The following is a 7,891-nucleotide window of genomic DNA, read 5'->3' as shown; positions in this document are numbered from 1 at the left end:
CGGCCATCTTGCTCCGCCCCCTCAATTACACCAAGCCTTGTTCTTTCACCATTGAATTACAAGTTGTGACTTCCACTAACTCCTGAGCAGCTGGTCATCTTGACATTCTCAAGGCGAGGAGCTCAGCCACCTGGATGTGCTTCCTTTGCTCTTGGTCAGAGGCCAGTTGTTGTCCTGGCCCTCTAAGGACAGCACTAAGATCCATCCCACTGTTTTCTGCCTGCAAAACCAAGGCTGACTGGCCCCCAGACTTCTCCCAGTGCTTTATCCGATTTGCCTATGAGCCAACTACTCCAAAGCTGTTCAGGACTATCTCTCCATTTCTTTCTTAACCTGTCAAGAGATGGGTTACCAGATTCCCTCTATTACCGTTGATAAATTGAAAATAAAACAGATTTCATCAAGGCCACAATTTCTTACTTGTGGTCAAAGCTAACAAGAAGGATCCCACCAGGAACCTAGTAGGATAAATTACATGATTAATGTTATTCCTTGGTTTGCTGATGTTGAAATCTGTTCCCAGTAGCCTTATTTCTCCTGCTTTATATCTTTCCTTCCAGGGCTGTACACTGGTGTTACCGGTCTTAGGGAGAGTGCAAATACCTTGTCATTATTTCTTTGATTCCAAGACATGTCTCCCTCCAGTAAAAAAGAGAACAAGATCACAGTATGGCATTTATTTATTTGCAAAATGGAGGCAAGTGAAAATCTTGCATTGAAATCTGAGAATTCAGGTTCTCTTCTGAAATGGTGACATCTTGACATTGAGAAACACTGCCTTAGAAACCTCCAAGTTATGTGAAAGCAACAGTTGCTTGGGTTCCTCATTTGATTCTTCTTTGTAAACTCGCAGCTTTATGCAAAGACATTTATTTAATCTCTGACTTATTTGTTCTGAGTTCAACCTATGCCTTGCTGAAGGAGAGCACAGAGTCTGAATCCCCTGCACCCTGCCATTTGCAAAATGGAAAAGTGTTAACACCTCCCACCTTTTGCTGTTGCTTTATCTTTCCCCTCTCATTAAAAATTTTAGTTTTAAAAACCTGAGCAACCTGTGCTCTAGAGAATCTCCTGCACATCTGCACCGAGAGACCTATATCTGGCAGCATATTGTTTAAAACAGCAAAAGACAGGAACCTCCAATATCCCTCAGTAGGAGAGTGGACAAAACATGGAGGCATATCATTCATGCAATGGAGTTCTATACAAGAGTGAACATGAATGAGAATACAGCTACCTACAATAACATGGGTAAATGTTAGAGACATCTACCATGGATGAGAAAAAGCAGCTTGCAGAGGGCTGCATAGAGCATGATGATGATTATTTTCTTGGTAAAGCTCAAAACCAACCCAAGCAAATAGTAAATAATATGTTGCTCAGGGCTAATATGGAGGAGCTTTCCAGGGCTTACCCGTATCTGCATTTCTGTGCTCTTCTCCTGGGCACATGGAAGGATCACATTTCTCTCCCCTGGCAGCCAAGTGAGGCCAGGTAGCTCTCCTGGCCAATGGGCTATGACTGTAAGGGACACGTGTCACTCCTGGGCTGAAGCAGCTCTTTGCGGCTGAAGTGATCTTGCGGAATGCCTCATATTTAGGTGATGGCACCATAAGGTCAAAGCAGCCTGGATTGTGGAGTTGCTGCATGAAGGATGTGAGAGTCAGCTGGACCTGCAGTAGGTAGGTTTTTTCTTGAGCAAGAAAAAAATTTTTGCTGTTCTGTTAAGCAGTCGAGATTTTAGAGTGTTTTCTTTCCACAGCATGACCTAGTCTGCCCTGGTCAACACAGATACATACATAAAAGTTACCAGAAAGGTGAGAAAGAGAATAATAAACCCACAGCTCAGGTTGTGACTATCCTGGAGGAAGGCAGATGGGTTGGGAATAGGAAAGGCACACGGGGAGCTGCAGGAGCGAAGGTATGTTCTGATTCTTATTTATTTTTAGAGACAGGGTCTCACGTATTGCCCAGGCTGGTCTCAAGCTCCTGGGCTAAAGTAATTCTCCTGCCCTGGCCTCACAAATTGCTGGTATTATAGATGATGTTCTGATTCTTGAAGCGTTCATTGTGTAATTAAGCCTGTATAGTTTATACTTAATGTAAGTGCCAAATATTATGGAAAACAAAAGCTTAAAACATGTTAAAATAGTTTAAAAACTAGACAGCATTAAAGGCAGAGTCTATGTGTCAGGTAAATGGGTGCTCAGTGTAAAATTCTTTCAATTTTGCTGTAGGTTTGGTAATTTTCATAATAAAATGTTGGATTAAAAAACCCTGAATGGACCACAGTTACATTAAGAACTTTTTGAAAAAACTTGCCTATAATTCATTAACTCAACACAGCAACTATTTTGATCTTTTGAGCCCTTATCTCTATAAATACAGAATTTTCATACATGTGTTCACAGTATATATAGTATTTTATGGCTTGTTTTTTTTTTTCCCCTTAACATTTTATCATCAACTCTTCCCCAACATTTATGCTTTTTTGGTGAGTGCATTCATGTTTGGGAATTACTTCCATCCCAGGCAAGGGAGGGCATCCCTTTCCAACCTCAGTCATACTCCAAAAGCCAAAGATACTTTTAACTTGTGTAAGATTCAACAAAGCTCTAACACACACTGCTCCCTCTGAAGTTTTTGTAGGAGATGCTGTGTCTATCTGCCAACTACTGTTTCCTTGAGATAAAGGGAAGGGAAGCTCTTTAAGACAAACTGGGCAAGTAATAGCGTTCTCCACGTCATGGTGGCATGCCTGTTATGTGTTAGGCTGGGGGTCCCCAACCCCATCACCCCACCCCCACCATGGCCTGTTAGGAACCAGGCCTCACAGCAGGTCGTGCGTTACTGCCTGAGCTCCACCTACTGTGAGATCAGCGGTGGCATTGGAGTCTCACAGGACCTTGAACCTTATTGTGAACTGTGTGTGCGAGGGATCTAGGTTGCCCACTCCTTATGAGAATCTAATGCCTAGTGATCTGAGGTAGAACAGCTTCATCCCCAAACCACCCCTCATCTTCCCCAGCAGTGGAAAAATTGTCTTCCATGAAACCAGTCCGTGCTGCCAAAAAGACTGGATACAGCTCTGTCAAGCAACGCCAGGGTAATCTCCTCCTTGACTTTTCTCCTTCAGTCTCCCTCTTATTACTGTATCTCACCACTGTCTCAAAAAGCAGCCCAGGCTGGGCGTAGTGGAGCACGCCTGTAATCCCAGTATTTTGGGAGGCCAAGGCAGGAGGATCACTTGAGGTCAGGAGTTTGGAGAGTAGCCTAAAGTAACATAGTGAGACCCTATCTCTGTAAAAAAATTTGTTTTAATTACCTGGATGTGATGGTGTGTGCCTATAATCCCGGATAGTCAGGAGATTGAGGTGGGAGGATTGCTTCAGCCCAGGGGTTCGAGGCTGCACTGAGCTATGATCAAGCTACTGCACTCTAGTCTGGGTTTTTTTTCCTGGTTATAAAAATTATTCATGGCCAAATACACAGAAATAAAAGTCATCTATCTTTTTTATCACCCACAACTAGACTGCTGCTAGTAATTTAGTTTTTTAAAGAAATGTATGCTTTTTAACAGTCTCCTTGCCTGAAGCCAAAGCGTTAAAAACAAGACCATTCTACTCGTTCAATTTCTACCCTATGCCTGCACATCCAGGGCTCAGATGAATTTAACATTAGTACTGGATGGCCCATGCTTTTTATCCATGTGGTAGCTGTAACAAGAAGTCTTCCCAGCCATCATTAAGAGAGATGATTTAAAATGTCTTCAAGTATATGAAAGGCTCCTCCTCTCAGAATAGCAAACAGCTGTTCACCATCTCCAGTGAGCCTGGAGCCAAAGAAAGAGACTAAGTGACTGGGGCTCTGGGCAACTCCTGGCCCTAAACAAGGAGGGCAGACAGTTCCTGGAGGATTCTAGGTGAAACCCACGCCCCATGTCACTTGGACTGTCCATTTAGCTGAGACTGGGTTATTTTGGCTTGAAACTACAGAACAAGTTCCATTCTCTCTGACTTTTCGGGACAGCTTGCTTGGTGGTTTACAGTGGGAGGGTCAGGAGTTACCTAGTTCTCTGTAGGTCTTTAAAAGTAGCTCATGGAGTTTTCATCTGAAGGGCTTAAGTACGGTCTTGTTGAAAGGCAGTGGGGTGGGTTTGTGGCCTCTAGGGGTTCTCTCCACACAGATTTGACTTTTCTATTTCTGCCCTCAGCTTCCTTTCCCAGAATTCAGTGCTCCTCTGTTCAGCTTCTGATGGCCACCATCTTGCCTGCCAGTCGTCTAGTTCCTGCCATCTCTCCTGGAGGAGGCCTGGGTCTATTACTCCACCAGTTGAAGGAGTATAAAACCTCTGGCTTAGAGCAGTATGGGTGTCTGTTTATTCCATGAACCTTTATTAATACCTGACATGCACTCCACTCAGCACCAGGGATCTTGGGTGGTAGCTGACAGCATAAAAATCACAGACTGGGGAGCCTTGAGGCCATCATAGCAAACCTCCTGATATTACAGGTGAAGAAGAAAAGGCTACAGAGGGCATGCCACTAACCCAAAGTCACAGCAAAAGAGAAATATAAAAAAGATGCTCCTCTAAAGGATTTTACAGTCTCAATGCATATCATGCACATCTTGGTAGATAATACTACATACTCATTTGGAGCTGAAAGATTTTAGAAGATTATGAGAAAACTCAGTCTGGAAATGCATGTAAATAGAGACCTAAAGCCACCAAAACACAAGCTAAAATGACTGTTAAGAAGGAATTCCATGTAAGGGAATATAGCAGGTGCTATTTGTGCCCGTTAATATTCCTTGGTCCTTACTTCAATATGTGCTAAGAGCATTTTACCACTTTGTACTGAAAGCACTGACAACTGAGGTCCTGAAGGCTCTTTCTTAGCATGCCTGCATAGTGAATTGAAAATTCCCAGTTCACGTCCAGGAGCAGCCCTGAGCCATTGATAGATGGGAGTTGGAGGATAAATACCCCAGCTCCTTTGCCCATAAGGTAGGTAATTCTGAGGTATGGTCTACATTTTCTTCCAGAATTCCCCTGTAAGGTTGAGCCCCTAGTTGTTACTCAGCTGCCCCCAGTGGTAACCTGTATATTGACACTTCCTTCATTGGCTTCATTTCCTTTGATGTCTCACTTGCTCACTTCCTTGCTAGTGTTTACTGGGGTTGCCTCCCAAATAAATGATGCATACTTGAATCCTTGCTCCAGGTTAGTCTTTGTAGGAACTCTAACTCAGGAGGTATCACCACCCATTGACCTATTTGAGCATTTGCCCAAGACTGTGCCTTCATAGAGAGATGGTTGTTAGCGCACAGGACTCAATGTGAAAACCTACAGAAGATGGTTTGGGTGTCTATTTTGAGCCAAAACAAAAGCTGTGCAGGCACCCACACTCTTCCATGTATTTATAACCTCAAGCAGTTGTCCTTGCAAAGGGGCAAGAATAGGTGGGTAAGGAAGTGTTTACTGAGCACCTACTCCATGCCAGGCTGCGCTGCATACTCTATATTCAGTAGAATCTTATTAAGTTCGTAGATGAGCCTTGTGAAATACTCATTGTTAGCCCCCATTTTACAAATGGGAGAAGTGAGGCTAAGCAAGTTGCTGAACACTGCCAGTAAGTAGTAGAGCCCAGATTTGAATCCAGTGCTGTCTGATGCCAAATCTGGTGCTTTTCTGTGCTCTCATGCTGCACCCTAGAGCTTACAAATATGTGCATCAGCCATGACCCTGGACTTGTGATGCCATGCTGCTGCTGGCAGTGGCATTTGTAACCACATCAGCAGTCCATAAATGTGCTGTCTTCCTTCTCCCAGAACGAGTCCTTACGGCAATCAATGATCTTCACGTCTCCTTTCACACACACACGTCCCAGGCTGCCCTTCTGTGGCTCATTTTCCTTTTTGTTTCACTTGAAACTTATAGGTCACATGTGCAAATATTCCATAGCAGGAAATGAAGAGGGCTGGAGGCAAGGGGCCCCAAGCTCTCCTCAGGTGGGGGGACCCTGGTCATTAGCAAGCCTTTGGTGCCTCTAAATGTGCCTGTGGTGTGACCGTGTGTGTGCAGTGGGTTAATGTTGGCTGAGCTGGTCAGGGGGTGGAGTCAGTGGAAGAACCCGCAGAGTGCGGCTGAGCCTCAGCCACCCCAGCTCTCCCCACATCTTCCCTGCAGCCACATCTGCCTTGTTTTGTGGCAATGTTGGCTTGAGTCTCATTTCTCTTCAACTTTCTTAAGGGCACTGGCTGAATCGTCTTCAGTGCTGTGCCACGGAAGAATATGGAACATTCTGTTAGCAACAATAGACATCTGCTGAATGATACAACTATAAATAATGACATCTAATGATGTGGCTATGTTCTAGAGCCAAGCTTCATGAGCATGAGCATTTTTAGGAATAAACTTTAGGTTGCTATTACGTTGTTTTGACTATTTGTTATGAAAATATTTAACAGAAAAGTATAATAAATACTTTTTAATATAGTGAATAGCCTAGTGAATGCCCATATACCCATCACCTAGACTTAGCAAATAGTATTTGCCATATCTGATGCAGCTCCCAGAACCCAGGTTTCTCATCTACTCTGATTACAATAATGATACCATCTTGTGGTACAGGGACATCTTGTCAAGCACATCACGGGGATAGTATACACAGAGGAGCTATGTCTCAGGACCTTCAAAGTTGTCTTCACCCAATCCCTCTATACTTACTGAAGACCTGCTATGTGTCAGGCCTTGTGGAAGGCACCCAGTGACAAAGATGAGGAAGTCATGGTCCCTATCCTTGGGGCGTTCACCTCCATTGGAGACTGGGAATAAACTTGTAAATAGACAGTTGTGTTGTGATGTGCCAAGCCCGACATTCCATTTTATAGTGTCATGGACCGAGAACCTGAGAAGGCTGTCGTCTCCTCTATAGTGAGCATTACAAGATTCAAGTTGGGGAATCAGGGCAGGGACTGCAGCCCTGCGTTCTACCTTTGCTGTTACTTAGCTGCATGGCCCTTAGCAAGTCACTGGCCAGGTCTGGATCACAGTTTTCACATTCGCACGTGAAAAGGTCAGGCTGAAATATTTCAAAGGCCCCCATTCAGATTCAAGTTTCTGGAACATTTTATGGTGAAGTATTTAACCCGCCTCCCCCCAGCCCAACTCTGCTGTTTTGCCTGTAACCTCCATTCTGAGCCAGAGCCTGCAGGGGTTTCCAGCTCTGCCTAGCTTCCATGATGGGTTCTAATTCCACCCCCTTGGAAGCTGTGCCAGGGGTAATTCTCCCAGTCAGGAATTCCTTCTGTGGAACTAACCCATGTCTCTATTGCTGCAGTTTCCATTAATTTCCTTTGACCTGTCCTTGGGGGGAAGCTCATGATGACTGATAATTCTAGTTAATCCTTTAACTAGAAAAAGGAAACTAACCATCTAATAGGCCGAATGAGGGAATGACTTGGCACACCATCTGCAAAATGTAAACCTAAAATATTCCATAGTATTCTCTGGGAGGCCATAGCCATTAACGCCCCAAGAGCCAGCTACTGCAGGTACTTCTCCTCATAGTGGGCACTCTTCTGAGCCGAGCCAGGAGTGGGCACAGGCAGGGCAGCCCGTGCTGTTTCTCCCTCTCTGCATGTTTGTGGCATAACCATCAAACCGTTTTACTTGCTAAGGCAGAATATCTCCAGCCCCGTAAAAAGCTTTGTGACATCTCTCTGAGCTGCTGGCTTCCCCACTTTCAGAAGATGCCATGGTTTATTAATTCTCTGCAGAAGCAATAAGAACTGGGCATTGGCTTAATTTGGGGCCAATTTACTGTTATGATAGAAAAATTGGCTCTGTCTCCTCTTATTTATTACAAGGGCCTATAGTTTCCCCTTT

General features: G+C 44.3%; 1 long non-coding RNA gene across 1 annotated transcript; it reads right to left on the bottom strand.

Annotated features, from left to right (window-relative positions):
* Window positions 1–667: 667 nt before the first annotated feature.
* LOC108533528 (uncharacterized) lies at window positions 668–7,185 on the bottom strand. The gene is made up of 2 exons (XR_001886748.1): window positions 6,731–7,185; window positions 668–950 (listed from the first exon to the last, which is right to left on the bottom strand). It is a non-coding gene; the product is annotated as an uncharacterized LOC108533528 (long non-coding RNA).
* Window positions 7,186–7,891: the final 706 nt, after the last annotated feature.

Source organism: Rhinopithecus bieti, unplaced genomic scaffold (assembly GCF_001698545.2).
Source record: "Rhinopithecus bieti isolate Rb0 unplaced genomic scaffold, ASM169854v2 scaffold_9981, whole genome shotgun sequence".
NCBI classification, from domain to species: domain Eukaryota; kingdom Metazoa; phylum Chordata; class Mammalia; order Primates; family Cercopithecidae; genus Rhinopithecus; species Rhinopithecus bieti.
The sequence above is the reverse complement of the archived record's forward strand: the minus strand, read 5'-3'. Positions and strand labels throughout refer to the sequence as shown.